Genomic DNA, 20,160 nt, shown 5'->3' with positions numbered 1-20,160 from the left:
AAATTTTTAGAAACTGTCATTTTCTTAGAAATTAATTTGACATAGTAAAACATTCCTGTATCAAACCATTTCACATACATTTTGTCCCGAGTGCTTTGTCCTGCGCCCTGCCTGCATTTTGACTGTTCTTTCTGCCTGGAAACTTAGAAACGTCCATGGCGTCCAAAAAGCGTCCCTTTTGGTCAAAATCGGTTTTAGACCGGCTAGAGAACAGCGATAGTAAATCAGAACCACTTGCAGAATTGAGTGATAATGATTCGTGGGGGAAATTCGTCATCAGACACTGAAAACGATTCTGCGACTTTGCTCAGCGATGTGCGAACTTAGCGCTATATTTCAAATTTCAGTGTTTTTGGTTTGATTATATTATTGAATTAAATTTATTATTATTAGACTATTATTTTTACGATTATTTATTCAATTATAATTTATGATTTCGTGTTTCAAATTTTATCCTACCTGGAATGTTTACTAGACTCTTGTTCGGACAGATTTCAGTGAGTTATTCCTAAAAATTACAGGCTTACAATAAAAAAAATACATATTTCCATGCAAAAAAATGTACTGCTTTCAGCACAGAAATATTGACATAATCAGACCGCTAGGGAGGTTAACTAAAAGGCAGGCTTGATCCACCTGCTGGCTTCTATACAATATTTGGGAAATTTATAGGCATTACTGGGAGTACTTGTTCTGGTGACAATTAAAAGAACATTTCCCCTCACATTGGAGAGATTTCCTCTCATTTCCTGCTGTGCCTCTGAGATAGAAGGTGAAAAGAAATCTCTTACAGGACAAAAAAAGCAGAAAAAAAATTGACAGGTGTTCCAACCATTGTCCACTGTACCCAAAACTTAAAAAAGATGGTCTGTATATATAAGAGCTGATTCACACATGTGCAGTGCAGATTGAAGCTCAGGTTTCGCAGCTAATTGATACAGTAGTTGTTCAGCGGTTCATGTCAGATTTACATCAGGTTCAGGACAGGATTGGCCCAAGATTTTATCCTCTTCACAAATAAGCGGTTTAGAAATGGTTCCCATAGAATTCGATACCCTGTGATTTACACCTGAACTGGACCGCACTGCTCAGAAATATATTGTATTTGACTTTTTCAAACCGCACTGAATGCACACCGCCAGTGTACCGGCGTACAGTATGTGAACAGGCACCATAGGAAGCAATGTTATTTCACATGTCATGTGGATTGGATGGGGTTCAAACTGCATCCAATCTGCATATACAGTGCTCAGCATAAATGAGTACATCCCAACAGATTTGTCAGAAAACCTTTCCTTTCATTTCAGAATCATCATTTTCTATACTACTAAATACTCCCACAAATGTGGGTCATTGATTGCGAACAAGATTTGGTAATTTGCACACAGACACAGTTTTTTTCCCAACAAATTAATTCAACACCATGTTGCAAAAATTAATACACCCCAAAGAAAGTCTTAGGAGCAAAGCTAAATTTTAGACAATAAAATCCTAATGAACTGCAGGTGGGTCTAATTATTCATTAAACAGGTGTCCAGCAGACCGTTGATTATAAAAGGGCGTTACTTAACAAAAAAAACCCCTCCCATTTCATGCTGTTAGCAATGGCACCACATGGAAAAGAAATGTCTTAGAAAGAAAATAATTTATTTACACAAGAAAGGTGAAGGCTACTAGAAGATCAGCAAAGCTTTACTTATCAGTCAGAATACTGTAGCAAAAGTGATTCAAAAATGTGACTGCAACCATCCCAAAGAGACATCCAGGCCGTCCAAGGAAGTTAACACCTCAAAAGGAGAGTCTTCTGATGTGAAGGGTTGAAGAAAATCGCCATGCAAGTTCACTGCAGTTAGCTAAAGCAGTAGAAAGCCAAACTGGGGTGATTGTTTCCTGTGACACACTACAGCGTACACTGCAGAGGAATGGCATGCATGGTGTCATCCACAAAGGAAGCCTCTCCTAAAGCCCATGCATAAAAAATCCCACCTAGAATTTTCCAGGGCCCATGCTAAAAAATAAGACGACTACTAGGACTCTGTACTCTGGAGTGATAAGACACATATTTTTGGAACTGATGGCTTCAAAACTTTGTTTCACAAAGTTGAGGGGTACAAAGAAAAATGTATGGTGCCTACAGTGAAATATGGTGGTGGCAGTGTCCTTCTGTGGGGCTGCATGAGTGCTGCTAGTGTCGGGGAGCTGCATTTCACTCATGGTATCATGAATTCACAGATGTACTGCTCTATACTGAAAGAGAAGATGCTACCATCACTCCGTGTCCTTGGTTGAAATGAACTTTTCCAACATGACAATGATCCAAAACACACATCTAAGGCCACTGTTGCGTTTTTGAAGAAGAACCGGGTGAAAGTGATTCAGTGGCAAGTATGTCTCCTGATCTGGACCCAATCGAATATCTATGGAGAATTCTGAAGAGACAAGTTGAGCATCACTCTCAGGGGCGGACTGACCATTTGGAAACTCAGTCAGTAGGGGGCCCCATGAGATGCCCCTGGTACCTTTTTCATAGGCTTTTTTGGGTTTGGGCAAGGACACAGGGCCCCATGATCCCCTATTGTCCGGGGGCCCCATGAGTTGTCAGTCCGCCCCTGATCAGTCTCCATCCAGCATCCAGACTCTAAAAGAGGTTGTTCTTGAAGAATGGAAAAAGATCGATGTTGCAATATGTCGCCAACTTGTTCATTCCATGCCAAGAAGACTTGGTCCTTACAAATCATGGAGGTCATACAAAATACTAGATGGATGAATTTTTGTTGTGGGGTGTAATCATTTTTGCATCAACTAATTTGAGTAAAACTGAAGATTATGTAATCTAAGTTATAATATTTACCTTGCTTTCATGTAATGACCTAAACAAATGTTCTATAAAACTCAGTTTTGTCAAAATTTTGGAAATTGTTCTTGCGTTCATTGAGATATTGATTAAAATCTTTCATTTCAAAAGGGGTGTACTCATTTATGCTGAGCACTGTATGTGAACCGACACTAAAAGTTTATATATTTTAAGATGATGTCTTATATCTGTTTTAATGGATTAATCTGTTTACCCTTTTTTTTACAATTGATTTAAAATATTTGTTTTACAAATAAACTTTTAGTATGTGATAAAGAATACCCAGAAAACTATACGAAATCACAAGAAACGGAGCAACAATGGCTCACTACATTCTGGCTTGCTCTGTCTGACTGAGACCTCAAGTGGAGCTATTGAATAAAGTAAAGGTCACTAGCCAGTCTCTTCTATACATAAATATTAGTTTAAGCTATTGGTCTCTGTAAACAGTAGGGTACTTACAATAGATTGGCTAAGACCCTGGTGTCCAACACGTGGTCCTCTGACTGTGTGCCATCGACACAGGCTATTGGAAATCATATAGAAAGTGGCACAGTGGTAGGGGGTGGCAGGCGCTGGAACACTGGTGCTGCGTGATGGTGTTCCAGCACCCGGCACTGAAAAAGAGACAGCACTGTGGGAGGAATAATGTATCACCTGGGAAAAGAAAGCATCTTGGGAGCCTTTGATAGGTAAGTGATTACCAATAGGAGTGGGGATGGGGGTTAACTCTCATTGCAATGGCCACCAATGCCTGTAGGGAGGCTGGACGGCAACTTTCGCTGCCATGACAACCAATTGGATGGGGGGGGGGAGGGTTGTTAAAGTGGTTGTAAACCTCAGACATGAAATATGAACAAAGCATATCTCTCTATAATGTGTGCTTGTCTCAATTCAGAGCACTTAGTGTAATTTTCGTCTGCTGCTTCATTCCTCTGCTATCAGCATGAGTCACTTCTGATGAGTTTTCCTGATACCAAGAGAACGTGGTGACAGGGGAGGGCACAGCCTGTGATTTATAGCCTCAGCTCTGTTCCTGTGTGAAGGAGATCCTGTTTAAATTCTGCACTTTGGATGTGGACAGATGGCTGTAGATAAACAGGTACAACTTATGTAGGAGAATTTGTGTATCACCTGAGGCCAGTCACTTTACTTGGTATATAAGGGTTTACAACCATTTTTCACTGTAGTTTCTCTGCCATGACCACCACTGATTGGGGATGGGAGGATGGGGGGTTAACTTTCACTGCCACTGACCACCAATGTATGTGGGGGTTAAATATCACTGCCATGTCCATCAATGCCCATAGGGGGGATGGGAATGGTTAGCTTTCACTGTCATGGCCATCAGTGCGGGAGGGTGTTAAATTTCACTGCCATTACCACCAATGCAGGAGAGGAATGGGGGGGTTACATTTCACTGCCATTGATCACCAATGTGGGAGAGGGGGTTGGGGTTTAACTCTCACTGCCACTGACTACCAATGTAGAGGGGGGTTGAATTTCACTGCCACTGACCACTATGTTGGAGGCTAAATTTCACTGCCATTGGCTGCCAAAGGGAGGTTCAATTTCACTGCCACTGACCACCAATTTGTGTGGGGGGAAAATAGTACTGACACCAGTGCTGGGGGCTATTATTGCATTAATTGACACCAATGTTTGCGGTTATTGTGTCCATTGATACCAATGTTGGAGGTTATTATTGCATCCAATGACACAAATGATGGGGGTTATTATTGCAATCAATGACAACAGTGCCAAGGTTATTCTCCATCTTCTTCAAGTTCATTGTAATATGCTGCAGAAAATCTATTTTTTGGTGTTGAGATGCGAAATTGCCCTGCTATTGCCTGGCCTCTGGAGGTGTCAGGGGCTGCACTTGAAGCCCTCTATAGTCTTTCAGTTGACCACCATTGTGATAAGATATCCTTTGAAAACCTGTTAAAAGGAGCTTGAAGCACCACATACTAGCTACAAAATGATAACATGCCACCAGGGGCGGACTGACCATTCAAGCACTCGGGCACTGCCCGAGGGCCTGGGGTCAGTAGGGGGCCCCATGAGATGCCCCTGGTACCTTTTTTATAGGCTTTTTTGGGTGTGGTTTGAGTGTGGGCGAGGCCACAGGGGCCCCATGATCCCCTATTGCCCGGGGACCCCATGAGTTGTCAATCCGCCCCTGCATGCCACGTATCATATTTACTTGATTGAAGTAAATACTCATTGAATGAAGAAAGGCCCAGGCCATTGTAAAGCTAGCAGTACTACATTCATTTGGACTTATTCTGTAATGCTGAAGTCATTTTGCTACTCCCCTAAGAAGCTTCCTCAGTTCTAATGAGTGTGAGGGACATACGCCAGAAACTATGGACACCTGGGTAACTCAGTGACTTTAATCCAGTAGTCGTGGCCAGGGGCGGACTGACAACTCATGGGGCCCCCGGGCAATAGGGGATCATGGGGCCCCTGTGTCCAAGCCCAAAATCAAAAAAGCCTATGAAAAAGGTTCCAGGGGCATCTCATGGAGCCCCCTACTGACCCCGGGCCCTCGGGCAGTGCCCGAGTTTCCAAATGGTCAGTCCGCCCCTGGTCATGGCAAATGTTGATTGCCCAAAGTGGGAGGTGTGCAGTTTTGATACTGTATGTTATGAAGAGTTAATCATTCGAGTTGCATGGCTGGATATTTGAATTGTTCTGAAATCTCAGGGGTAGAGATGGTGCTAAAGGCCTTTTCCCCTGTTTAAGCATGGTTATTCCAGTTTACTATACAGTAGATGGCCTTTATAATGGCGCTTAAAAATTGGTTGTTCTCTCTCTGTCCACTGTATGCACCTCTGTTGAAATGCCCCCTTTCTGCTCAAGCTCTACCAGCTGGCCAACACAATTCAATACACTTTCCATCAGCACAGGCTGTCATAGACACCCCTTCGATGGGCATGTCACCACATTTGCCTTGGCTTACAGTACAATACTGCTGATGAATGGCCACTGCTGCTGCAGTTAGATGAGGAAGAGTACATTTAGGGGTCACATGACATCAAGAGGAACTCCAGGGAAAAAAAATATTAATTAACCTCCTTAGCGGTGTTCCCGAGTGTAGCTCGGGGTAAAATTTCTGTACCAAAAGCGGTAACCCCGAGCTACACTCGAGCTTATCATGCGACGCTGTTCTGGGGGTCCCTGCAGCACTTACCTTGTCCTTCGCTCCCGCGATGTATCCCCTCCAGCGTCCCCGGCCATCTCCTCCGGCCGATGCCGGCATCCGGCACCTGTGTTCCGGTCCCTGTGACGTCGGGACGTACGGGCGCCGGAACCGGCGGGAAATTTGAATTTTTTTAAAAATGTCATTTTTGCTGTCATTGCTGTTTCAATGCATTTCACATACATTTTGTCCCTACTGCTTTGTCAGGCACCCTGCCTGCATTTTTACTGTTCTTTCTGCCTGGAAACTTAGAAAAATCCATGGCGTCCAAAAAGCGTCCCTTTACGTCAAAAGCGGTTTTAGAACAGCGATAGTAAATCAGAACCACTTGCAGAATTGAGTGATAATGATTTGTGGGGAAATTCGTCATCAGACACTGAAAACAATTTTGCGACTTTGCTCAGCGATGTGCGAATTTGCCTCTGTATTTCAAATTTCAGTGTTTTTGGTTTGATTATATTATTGAATTAAATTTATTATTATTATATTATTATTTCTTATGATTATTTATTAAATTATAATTTATGATTTCGTGTTTCAAATTTTATCATATCCGGAATGTTTAATAGACTCTTGTTCGGACAGATTTCAGTGAGTTATTCCTAAAAATTACAGCCTACAATAAAAAAACTACATATTTCCATGCAAAAAAATGGTACCGCTTTCAGCACAAAAAATCGGAAAGAATCATATCGCCGAGGAGGTTAAGTGAACTTTAAAAAAAAAATAGCAGGGGATTGGAGTGCAAGGAAGCCTGTATTTCAAAATACATTGAGCTGTAGGAGTCTTGACCGGCAATCGGTTTGTTGTGAGGTTGTCTTGTTCCCACAAAAGTGAAGATCTTGCATTACTGGCCTGATTACACCAGATTTCTTCTTTTCTGTTCAGGTATTGGGTCATTTGGATATACAAGCGTCTGGCTGGTCCTATAAAAGTGGGATATGTTCCTGACGCTTATTGGAAGTCCTTTGGACGATGGTGAATGTCTGCAGCATTACAGAACAAATGTAGTTGAATTATAGTTGTCACTATTTATATTTACTAGCTGTTGAAGTACCGGTAAGTGTCAAAACATTAATAACCAAGAGACTTTATCACACGTACAGTGTATTCCTTTTGGGTAAAATTATTCTTCTCCAAAATTGTCATTATCATCAACTTGGTCTATCAATGCTGATTTCGAAAAGTTCAGAAATAAAAGTCAAGGCTGTTTGGCAGACGTGATGTTATCATTTCCAGTTCCCATTTACAGAAAAAAAAAAAGCCTTGAGACTTATTGATTAAGCTCTTGACTTCCAAATTATCTTATTGTTATCCTGCGTTACAGCAAATTACTGCCTTATGGATGTTAACAAGAACTTAAATGAAACATTCTTCGCTTAACATGAACGCATTGATTTTTAAAAAGCCTCTGATGCACTTGATCATAAATTGGACTCAGATTTGTCAGTGCTTAAAAAAAAAATATTGCTCTTAATGAGCGTATCGCCAGGACAAATTCAGCAATGTGGCAGAAAAGCAAAAATACAAAGGATGTGAAGACTGAATATCAGAGACGTACGTAATTATTTTTTGGACACGCGTTTACTATTTTAACCACAAGCCTACAGGGCATTTATACCCCCTTCCTGCCCCGGCCAATTTCCAGCTTTCAGCACTGTTGCATTTTTGAATGACAATTGCACGGTCATGCAACACTGTACCCGTATGAAATTTTTATCATTTCTTTTGTGACAGATAGAGCTTTATTTTGGTGGTATTTAATTGCCTCTGGGTTTTTTATTTTTTCTTAAACCAAAAACCACTGAACATTTTGAAAAAAAAAAAAAGTTTTTTCTTAGTTTTTGTTATAAAATTTTGTAAATACAGTTGCAAGAAAAAGTATGTGAACCCCTTGGGATTACATGGAGTTTTGCATGAATTGGGCATAAAATGTGCTCTGTCAATGCCAATCAGTGCCGTCTATCAGTGCTGCCTTTCAGTGCCCATCAGTGATGCCTGTCAATGCCCATCGGTGCCACCTACCAGTGCCTCCTCATCAGTGCCCATCAGTGCCACCTATCAGTGTCCATCAGTGCAGCTTATCAGTGCCCATCACTGCAGCCTCATTAGCGCACATCAGTGAAGGAGAAAAATCACTTACAGTTGCAAGAAAAAGTATCCTTGGGATTACGTGGCGTTTTGCATGAATTGGGCATAAAATGTGCTCTGAACGTCATCTAAGTCACAACAATAGAAGAACACAGTCTGCTGAACATAATACTACACAAACATTAGATGTTGCCATGGTTTAATTGCACATAACATGTAAACATTCACAGTGCAGGGAGGAAAAAGTATGTGAGGCCCTAGCTTAATGACTTCTTCCAGAGCTAATTGGAGCCAGGAGTGAGCCAACCTTGACTCCAATCAGTGTGATGATTTTGGATGTGTTGCTGACAGCTGTCCTGCCCTTAAAAAACAAACACCTGTTTTGGGTTTACTGGTTTCAAGAAGCACTGTCTGATGTGAACCATGCCTCGCAGAAAAGATCTCTCAGAAGACCTACGATCAAGAATTGTTGACTTGCATGAAGCTGGAAAGGGTTACAAAAGTATCTCCAAAAGCCTTGATGTTCATGGGTCCACGGTAAGACAGACTGTCTACAAATGGAGAAAGTTTAGCACTGTTGCTACTCTCCCTAGGCGTGGTCGTCCTGTAAAATGACTGCAAGAGCACAGCGCAGAATGCTGCATGAGGTAAAGAAGAATCCCAGAGTGTCAGCTAAAGACCTACAGAAATCTCTGGCACATGATAACATTTTTGTTGACACATCTACAATAAGGAAAACATTAAACAAGAATGGAGTACATGGGAGGACACCACGGAGGAAGCCATTGCTGTCCAAAAAGAATATTGCAGCACGTTTGAAGTTTGCAAAAGAGCACCTGGATGTTCCACAGCACTACTGGCAAAATATACTGTGGACAGATGAAACCAAGATTGAGTTGTTTGGGAAGAACACACAACACTATGTGTGGAGAAAAAAAGGCACAGCACACCAACATCAAAACCTCATCCCCACTGTAAAACATGGCGGAGGGAGCATCATGGTTTGGGGCTGCTTTGCTGCCTCAGGGCCTGGACGGATTGTTGTCATTGATGGGAAAATGAATTCCAGAGTTTATCAAGACATTTTGCAGGAAAACGTACGACCATCTGTCCGCCAACTGAAGCTCCGCAGAGGATGGGTGATGCAACAGGACAATGACCCAAAGCATACAAGTAATTCAACAAAACAATGGCTGCAACAGCACAGAATACGCCTTCTGGAGTGGCCCAGTCAAAGTCCTGACCTCAACCCGATTGAAATGCTGTAGCATGACCTTAAGAGAGCGATTCACACCAGACATCCCAAGAATATTGCTACACTGAAACAGTTTTGTGAAGAGGAGTGGTCCAAATTTACTCCAGATCGTTGTGCAGGTCTGATCTGCAACTACAGGAAACGTTTGGTTGAGGTTATTGCTGCCAAAGGAGGGTCAACCAGTTATTAAGTCCAAAGGTTCACATACTTTTTCCTCCCTGCACTGTGAATGTTTGCATGTTATGTGGAATTAAACCACGGCAACATCTAATGTTTGTGTAGTATTATGTTCAGCAGACTGTGTTATTCTATTGTTGTGACTTAGATGACGTTCAGAGCACATTTTATGCTCAATTCATGCAAAACTCCACGTACTTTTTTCACATACTTTTTCTTGCAACTGTAAGTGAATTTTCTCCTTCACTGATGTGCGCTAATGAGGCTGCAGTGATGGGCACTGATAGGCTGCACTGATGGACACTGATAGGTGGCACTGATGGGCACTGATGAGGAGGCACTGGTAGGTGGCACTGATGGGCATTGACAGGCATCACTGATGGGCACTGAAAGGCAGCACTGATAGGCGGCACTGACTGGCACTGATTGGCATTGATAGGTGGCACTGACTGGCACTGATGGGTGACACTGAAAGGCAGCTCAGATGGGCACTGATATGTGGCATTGATGTGCACTGGTATGCACTGATATGTGGCACTGATGAGCACAAACAGCTGGCACTGATGGACACTGACAGGTGGCACTGCTGGGGCTACACTGATCATCAGGGCACACTGATCATCAGTGCTCTGATGATTAGTGTAGATGTCCCCTCTGAGGAATGCTGACTGCCGGCTCTCCTCTCTTCTCGATCTGTCAGCGTGACAGCTCAAGAGGAGAGAAATGCCGATAACCAGCATTTCCCTGTTTACATGTGATCAGCTGTGATTTGACACAGCTGATCACATGACCGAGCCAACATCTTCGGCTCTTTCCATGGATCGGTGACACATCGCACCGCCGATCACCACGCATGCGCGGTTAGAATGGGAGGACGTCATCTGACATCCTCCCAGAACGAGAGAACCGCCTTGCGTCCGTCATATTACTATATGGCAGGTGGTTAAAAAGTAGTTTTTTGTTGCACATTGGATTAAATTACTAGAACAATTTGAGTGTATTTTCAATAAAGAGACATTTGACGCTCTCATTGTAAACTTTACCAAAAATAAATATCAGCCAGATTTTTTTTTTTGCAGTCATTTGCAATTCCATATTTTTATTAATGTAGTTTGTAATGCTCCTGTAATTTGTAATTAAACTCACCTGTATCCATTAGCAGGTGCTGACAATATAGAAATGACACTGGCAACCAGGTAAAATGGTGAACAATAGACTCAACCTTTCTGTTGTGTGTTTCTGTGTGTCATATGGAGAAGAGAAAGAGCAGCAAAGAATTGTCTGAGGATTTGAGAACAAAGATTGGGCAAAAGCATAGACAAGAGCAAGGTTACAAGTCTATCTCCAGCGATCTTAATGTTCCTGTGTCCACTGTGTACAACATTGTAAAGAAGTTTACAGCCCATGGCACTGTAGCTAATCTCCCTGGACGTGGATGAAAGAGAAAAAATAATCAAAGTTTACAATGAAGGATTGTTCGTATGGTGGATAAAGAACCTCGATCAATTTCCAGTCAAATTCAAGCTGACTTTCAGGCACAGGGTACAACAGTGTCAGCTCACACTATACATTGCCATCTGAATGGAAATGGACCCTATGGTAGGAGGACCCCACTGCTGACACAGATACATGAAAAAAACAGATTGAAGTTTGCCAAAACGTACCTGAGGAGGCCAAAATCTTTTTGGGAGAATGTGTTGTGGACAGACAAAACAACAGCTTTTTGGTAAAACCCATCATTCTACTGTTTTCAGAAAAATAAATGAGGCCTTTAAAGCAAAGAATACAGTCCCTACAGTCACACATGGCGGAGGTTCACTGATGTTTTGGGGTAGGTTTGCTGCTTCGGGCACTTATCTCCATGTATAATACAATACATAAGGGGGGATATGATCACCATGTATAATACATAGGGGGGGATGTGATCTCCATGTATAATACATAAGGGGGGATATGATCTCCATGTAGAATACATAAGGGGGGGATATGATCTCCATGTATAATACATAAGGGGGGATATGATCTCCATGTATAATACATAAGGGGGATATGATCTCCATGTATAATACATAAGGGGGGATATGATCTCCATGTATAATACATAAGGGGGGGATATGATCTCCATGTATAATACATAAGGGGGGATATGATCTCCATGTATAATACATAAGGGGGATATGATCTCCATGTATAATACATAAGGGGGATATGATCTCCATGTATAATACATAAGGGGGATATGATCTCCATGTATAATACATAAGGGGGATATGATCTCCATGTATAATACATAAGGGGGATATGATCTTCATGTATAATACATAAGGGGGGGATATGATCTCCATGTATAATACATAAGGGGGGATATGATCTCCATGTATAATACATAAGGGGGATATGATCCCCATGTAAAATACATAATGGGGGATATGATCTCAATGTATAATACATAAGGGGGGATATGATCTCCATGTATAATACATAAGGGGGGATATGATCTCCATGTATAATACATAAGGGGGGATATGATCTCCATGTATAATACATAAGGGGGGATATGATCTCCATGTATAATAAAAAAGGGGGGAAATGATCACCATGTATAATACATAAGGGGGGATATGATCTCAATGTATAATACATAAGGGGGGATATGATCTCCATGTATAATACATAAGGTGGGATATGATCTCCATGTATAATACATAAGGGGGGATATGATCTCCATGTATAATACATAAGGGGGGATATGATCTCCATGTATAATACATAAGGGAGGATATGATCACCATGTATAATACATAAGGGGGGATATGATCTCCATGTATAATACATAAGGGGGGATATGATCTCCATGTATAATACATAAGGGGGATATGATCTCCATGTATAATACATAAGGGGGGATATGATCTCCATGTATAATACATAAGGGGGGATATGATCTCCATGTATAATACATAAGGGGGGATATGATCTCCATGTATAATACATAAGGGGGGATGTGATCACCATGTATAATACATAAGGGGGGATGTGATCTCCATGTATAATACATAAGGGGGGATGTGATCTCCATGTATAATACATAAGGGGGGATGTGATCTCCATGTATAATACATAAGGGGGGATGTGATCTCCATGTATAATACATAAGGGGGATATGATATCCATGTATAATACATAAGGGGGGATGTGATCTCCATGTATAATACATAAGGGGGGATATGTTCATTGACAGACACATCTCTTCTATTCTTGACCATAGGGACTCCCAAGTCACAGAAGTCTGGTGCCAGAACACCTAGGAGGTGCTATCGTCCTGAAGGGTGTGCCGTAATGGGGAAGTAATAGTCCTGATCCTAAAGACAATTGCCTGAACAAACATCTGCGGAGCCCAATGGCCATAAAATGACACAGAAAGCTGGCAAGCTTTTCCCCAGACTGGTAGTAAGCCCAAAATGAGCATCTACTTCCCATAAAGGGAGAGTAATGGCCAAATACACACGAACCAACCAGACCCCATCCTGGAAGTGCAGAGAAAGCTCCTGAAACACGTGGCAGAAAAACTGGCTTGCCTTTAGCAAAGAGCGTTTTTAAACCAACTAGGACTGCCCATAGGGGGTGCTGTGTTCTTTTTCTGTCTGGTATCCTACTCCTGGAGATGGCGCTATAACCCCTATGGTCAACAATAGAAGTGATGAGTTCCTCAATGAACCTAAGAGAAATTTCTACCCCAGCACTTGCAATTTAAAACTTTTAAAGTAGCTGGCTCCTGCTTTCTCAGTTCTGTCTCCCTGAACTTCCGGTCTGCACAGTGGACAGTTTACAGTGGAATCTGAAGCTTGGAGAAGGGAGTGGGGTGAAAGAGGGAAGAGCAGAGGAGTGCCTTGCCAATCTAGGCTGGGCTGTGTGTTTCAATTGATGCACACAGTGTAATGAGAAACAACTCTACTCCTTGCATGCAAGGGTGGCTCCATAGAATCCTGCAAGAGAAATGAGTCACTCTGAAACAGGAATTCAGGGGAGGGAGTAGTCCAGCAGCCTCAGAAAGGCCTCAGGGCTTAGCAGCAAGCTAAAGACACAAGGTGTCATGTACCTGGTAGAAGTCTGAATTGACATGGTCAGCCTCTCTTGTATCTCCAACCCAGGCCACACTGAAGGTGGAACAGATGGTGCCGAGGGACAAGAGGAACACGAGTGCCTGTGGATATTGATTGTAGAACTTGTGGCTGGTGATGTAACCTCGGTAAATCAAGCAGGGCGTCCGGTCAGGAACAGAGAAGATGTCGGAACGGCCAGCTGAGGCTAAGGAAACACTCCACTGGAACTGCAAGATCTGGGTATGTGGCTTGCCGGAACTTCTGATAAGTGTGAGGCCGGAACACATCATGACAACCGGAGCTGATATAATGGATAGACAGGACAAGCACTCGGCAGGACTGTAGAGCTGAACTGGAGCTGGAAGCGTAGTCAGAGTAATAGCCAAGGTCAGCAATGAGCAGGCGATGAGGTACCGGAACATCAGACAGGGACGAGGTCAGGAGGAAGCCAGGATCAGAAACCGATGAGCAGAAGCATAAACAGAATCCAAGAGCAGGTCAATGGCAAGCCGCGTCGGTAACGGGTAACACAGGATATAGCAGGACACAGGGAATTAGCTGAAGATCAGTCAGCACCAGTGTGCGCCCAGTCTTGCGCGCATGCGCGAGCCTACGCTCATTTTTATTAGCAATGCGTCCTTGCTCATTTCTATGCGCGATGTTGCCGTACAGGAATCTCGTTACACAAGCCCCCCCCTTCCTCCAAGGGAAGAACCGGGGCTGGGACAAGTGGTGGCTGTCCTGAACGCAATGGTTTGCTGTAGTGATGGGGAGCCTTCCCTCTGTAATTAGGTTGACAGGCGTAGTGACATTGGCAGTGATTTTTGACCAGCTAGTGACTGCTGGGCGTAGGACCCCTAAGTTTGCACACCATGGGTGGGGTGCAGTTTGGCATCTTTGCCCTGGGCGCTGGATGACCTTGTCCCAGCATTGGGAAGAACAGATCTGCCAGGGCCCTTGGCTATTTACCTGCCCCCACCCACCATCTGGGCACACCTCCCCAGGGATTGGCTGGAGCATGGTAAATGCCCAGACTGAGCATTTGAATCACTCGCCCTGAACTCTGGAAGGTTCTCAACACAGCCATGGGGAGTCAATCAAATCCTCAGACTCTGGAGCTAGAACAGACCAAGGCAGCAGATTGCAGCTCCTCTGATTACAGATCGAGCCATGATAAATTTACCAAGCATCCCTAGCCTCGGAGGGTGTTACAAGAAGACACGAGCAAAGCAGAAGACCATAATAGCTATGTGAAAGGAAAAGGCTAGGCAGATCACAGGGCACACACACCTCATAGGGAGTTGTGGTTCTGGAGCATAATCATCTGGAAAAACCTATCAATCATGATAAAGCTTTCACTGCACACTGTGAGCATCTCACAATGTGCATTAGGAGCCGCAGCGAGTCAGATAGAGCTCACCTTATCTCCTAACTGGAGGATGTCCAGTATCATTTAGTTCTTTTCTCCCCAGCCTGACTCTGGCCCACCCCTCTCACTGGATTTCAATTATTGAGGCTCAGCATCACGTGTGGGCACCTGCTCCTCCAGACTGACACCAACCCATCAAGGCATTTTGATATTTGCATAACTCCTCCCAAGAGCCAACCCACTGCTTGCATCTGGGCTGAGGGCTCTTTAAATGATCACTGACAGAGTAATGTGACGTTCTCTGGAAGCTATGTACAGCGCACTGCCACCCCTCCTACCAGCCATGATCTGCCTGCATTACATAGAAAAGCACAGAGACTCAGTGATGGAATCGCTGGGCCTACAATACCTATGTAATAACTGACCCGCCCTTTTCATTGATTGGATTTCAGTTCTTTCCATCACAAAGGCTCAGAATCACAGGTGGGTGTTACCTAGGGCAACCACCCATCAATGCATTTTGATTAATATTATTATTATTCCCCCCAGAGCATCAGGGATGAGACCTCTGGAGAGGACTACTGTGGCAGGGTGCTGTCATGTTTTCAGGCAGCTATGTACAGCACCTTGCTGGCCCCTCCTACCAGCCATGATGTGCCTACATTGTATAGAGAAGCACAGTGGTGACAATACTGGCTCTAAAATAAATTATGTAGTGAACATGGAAAGGTTTTATTTAAAAATGTTATTATCATATTGATAAATGGGGGGGGGGGGAGAACTCAAAATATAAGTAAATTAGGCTTTAAATGGTTTCTTTATATCCCCCCAGAGTTCTGCTTTGGTGAATTACAGAGTTTCAAAAGTTATTTACTTCAGAACAACTCTGTTGGTTCTAAATATCTTTGTTTTATATTTTCTTTCAGCATGGATATATACTATGTATATCCTGTGTGTGTGTGTATATATATATATTTGACTTGATATTAATAGCTTGGCTTAATTGATTGTAAATAACATTTTAGCCTCTGCTCTTCTGCTGTTCCCATGTACTTTGCTGTAATTTTTTATGCCGCACTTATTGCCATCCATTTGCATAAATATTGCCCTCATTTTTTTTACCGTCTGAGCCATTTGACGATGTACATGAAATAAATGGTCCTTTTTTTTTTAATTTTAAAGCGTTCAAACGATATTTATAGCAGTCGTATTTTTGTACCGCAAACGTCCATTAGTGTTTAAATAAATTCTGTGGCCTCCGAAGTACATAATGGTCTGTGTTTTCAAGGAAAGGGAATGCATTATGTAAATCAGGCGTTTGAAGGGCCCTGTTTACATTGCAGTCTCTTTAGAACGTAATAACTTCGGATAGAAAGGGTCCATAAATCTGTGGGGTTTATAGAATGTATATTTGCTTGACAAATAACTATATCACATACATTCATATCACGGAATGAAAAGATTGTCCTGGATTTCTAGCAGATAGTACACTTTGGTGGTAAAGGGATTTGTCTGTCAAATAGCATACAGATACATTATTATTTGTACCTTTCTTTAGTTGAATATCTTTATTATTTTTATTGTTGTTATTATTAACCACTTGTCACCCGTTACAGTACATTTACTGCTAGCAGGCAGCACAGGCAGGCACCATGACGCCGTGATGTACTTTCTGTTATAGATAACACAGCATGTCACAAATCGCTGAATACCAGGCATTTCAGTAAAAAGAATGGCCACTGTCCTTCTGCACATTCGCAGTAGCATGTGTCCTAGCTCCATCTGATGTGTTGCATCATATGGGACATCATCAGGCGCCCTAATGATGCCACATATGATGAAATGTGCTGGGAGGAGCTAGGACACATGCTACTGCGCATGTGCAGAAGGACAGTGGCCATCTTTGATCCTGGAATGCCCAGTTTTTGGAGATTTGTGACCATGATGTGTTATCTACTGGTGTTTGTAAGTGCATAGACATTAATAAATACGGTTTATCTTGTGGTTTTATACTATGAACGGTGTCTCCTTCATTGTATGTATGTGACTGCTATGCCCTTTCCATTGAGTTGACTTTGAGTGGTGTGGAGCGATCCCAACAAGCTTTGGAGCAGTTGCTGTGTCCATTTGCTGTATACATTGTGAGCGGGTTGGAGCTACAGTAGTACCTAAAGCAATAGTTTGTTCTCTGTGGGGAGATCAGTCTCTTCATGAAAGCGCTTATGACCACTCTGCTTTGAGGGTCCCATTTCATCAGGTACTATGGGACTTTATTTGTCTTCTATCAGGACCAATTCACACTGACTTGCTCTAAAATACATGTGCCTTGACTTCTATTTTAGTAGTTTTTTCACGCATGCCGATGTCCGTTGACATACATTCTGACGTTCATTGACATACATTTTGACATCCGTTGACATACATTTTGACATCCGTTGACATACATTTTGAAGTTCGTTGACATACATTTTGACATCCGTTGACATACATTTTGACATTTGTTGACATACATTTTGACATACATTGACATACATTTTGACGTTCGTTGACATACATTTTGACATTTGTTGACATACATTTTGACATACATTGACATACATTTTGACGTTCGTTGACATACATTTTGACATCCGTTGACATACATTTTGAAATCCGTTGACATACATTTTGACATCCGTTGACATACATTTTGACATCCGTTGACATACATTTGACGTCCGTTGACATACATTTTGACGTCCGTTGACATACATTTTGACGTCCGTTGACATACATTTTGACATCCGTTGACATACATTTTGACGTTCGTTGACATACATTTTGACATCCGTTGACATATATTTTTCATTTTAGCACAACGCAATGCATCATTATGGTGTGAATAGTTACATAGTCTGGCTGAAAAAAGACAAAAGTCCATCCATGGACCATGTGACCGCTACCACGAGTTTTGCTAACTACAGAGCGGGTGGTGAGACGCACACTGAAATAACTAGCGGTTTTTCTGCAGCTACATTTATTACTGAATGCTTTTTGTATTTTTATACAACGTGAGTCTTAGTCTAAGGGGGGTGTTTGTTGGCAATAAACTTATAAACGGTATTATGCCATGGCGAGTGTTTTTTATTTACCCACATATGGAATTTGAATTATACTTACCCTGATGGAGTTTGAGCTGGATTAACCATCTGATGAGTGATCAGTATTACATCTGAGTCAATCTAGTTGAATGAATTTCCACATCTATTGGTATCTTATTTAATTCTGATTAAACACCAGCATCTGGTGAATTTGCACTTTGATGGGGTGTGGAACACATCGGAGATCATGGTTGTGGTGGTTACTTTTTGAAAAAGAAAGATTTTGGACTTTATATTATGAACTGATTTTTTTCACATTATATTATGAACTGATTTTTTTTAACTTTTTGCACTGTTTGGTGGAAGTGTTATTATTTATTTATTTCTATTGTTTCTGTATTATTTATATTTAGATTCATTTGCATATATTTTTTTATTGTTTTGTATTTCATATAATTTTGGGGATAGTATTGAATCTCATTAGTGAGGGCTGTCTATGGTATTTTTTACATATTTGTTTTTTATTTTATTTAAAATAGCAGCTCCAGTCACAGTTTGAGTTATATTTGATATAAATTATTTAAAATTTTTATATAGGCTATATATACAGGTGAAACTCAAAAAATTAGAATATCGTGCAAAAGTTCATTTATTTCAGTAATGCAACCTAAAAGGTGAAACTAATATATGAGATAGACTCATTACATGCAAAGCAAGATAGTTCAAGCCGTGATTTGTCATCATTGTGATGATTATGGCTTACAGCTCATGAAAACCCCAAATCCACAATCTCAGAAAATAAGAATATTGTGAAAAGGTGCAATATTCTCGGCTCAAAGTGTCCCACTCTAATCAGATAATTAAGCCATAACACCTGCAAAGGGTTCCTGAGCCTTTAAATGGTCTCTCAGTCTGGTTCAGTAGGAATCACAATCACGGGAAAGACTGCTGACCTGACAGTTGTGCAGAAAGCCATCATTGACACCCTCCATAAGGAGGGAAAGCCTCAAAAGGTAATTGCAAAAGAAGTTGGATGTTCCCAAAGTGCTGTATCAAAGCACATTAATAGAAAGTTATGTGGAAGGGAAAAGTGTAGAAGAAAAAGGTGCACAAGCAGCAGGGATGACCGCAGCCTGGAAAGGATTGTCAGGAAAAGGCCATTCAAAAGTGTTGGGGACTTTCACAAGGAGTGGACTGAGGCTGGAGTCAGTGCATCAAGAGCCACCACACACAGACGGATCCTGGACATGGGGTTCAAATATCGTATTCCTCTTGTAAAGCCGCACCTGAACAACAAACAACGTAAGAGTGTCTTACCTGGGCTAAAGAAAAACAGACCTGGTCTGTTGCTCAGTGGTCCAAAGTCCTCTTTTCTGATGAGAGCAACTTTTGCATCTCATTTGGAAACCAAGGACCCAGAGTATGGAGGAAGAATGGAGAGGCACACACTGCAAGATGCTTGAAGTCCAGTGTGAAGTTTCCACAGTCTGTGTTGATTTGGGGAGCCATGTCATCTGCTGGTGTTGGTCCACTGTGCTTCATTAAGTCCAGGGTCAACGCAGCCGTCTACCAGGAGATTTTGGAGCACTTCATGCTTCCTTCCGCAGATGAGCTTTATGGGGATGCTGACTTCATTTTCCAGCAGGACTTGGCACCTGCCCACACTGCCAAAAGCACCAAAACCTGGTTCAATGACCGTGGAATTACTGTGCTTGGATTGGCCAACAAACTCACCTGACCTGAACCCCATAGACAATCTACGGGGCATTGCCAAGAGAAAGATGAGAGACATGAGACCGAACAATGCAAAAGAGCTGAAGGCCGCTATTGAAGCATCCTGGTCTTCCATAACACCTCAGCAGTGCCACAGGCTGATAGCTTCCATGCCACGCCGCATTGATGCAGTAATTGCTGCAAAAGGGGCCCAAACCAAGTACTGAGTACATATGCATGCGTATACTTTTCAGAGGTTTGATATTGTTCTATGTACAATCCTTGTTTTATTGATTGCATGTAATATTCTAAT

General features: G+C 42.1%; 1 pseudogene; it reads left to right on the top strand.

Annotated features, from left to right (window-relative positions):
• Positions 1-10,832: 10,832 nt before the first annotated feature.
• On the top strand, positions 10,833-12,933 carry LOC149455735 (uncharacterized; annotated as a pseudogene).
• The last annotated feature ends 7,227 nt before the right edge of the window (positions 12,934-20,160 follow it).

The sequence above is a fragment of the Staurois parvus genome, unplaced genomic scaffold, assembly GCF_062004578.1.
Source record: "Staurois parvus isolate SC_StPar_1 unplaced genomic scaffold, SC_StPar_1.0 ptg000389l, whole genome shotgun sequence".
In the NCBI taxonomy this organism is placed as follows: Eukaryota; Metazoa; Chordata; class Amphibia; order Anura; family Ranidae; genus Staurois; species Staurois parvus.
This window is presented reverse-complemented; position numbering and strand designations above follow the sequence as displayed.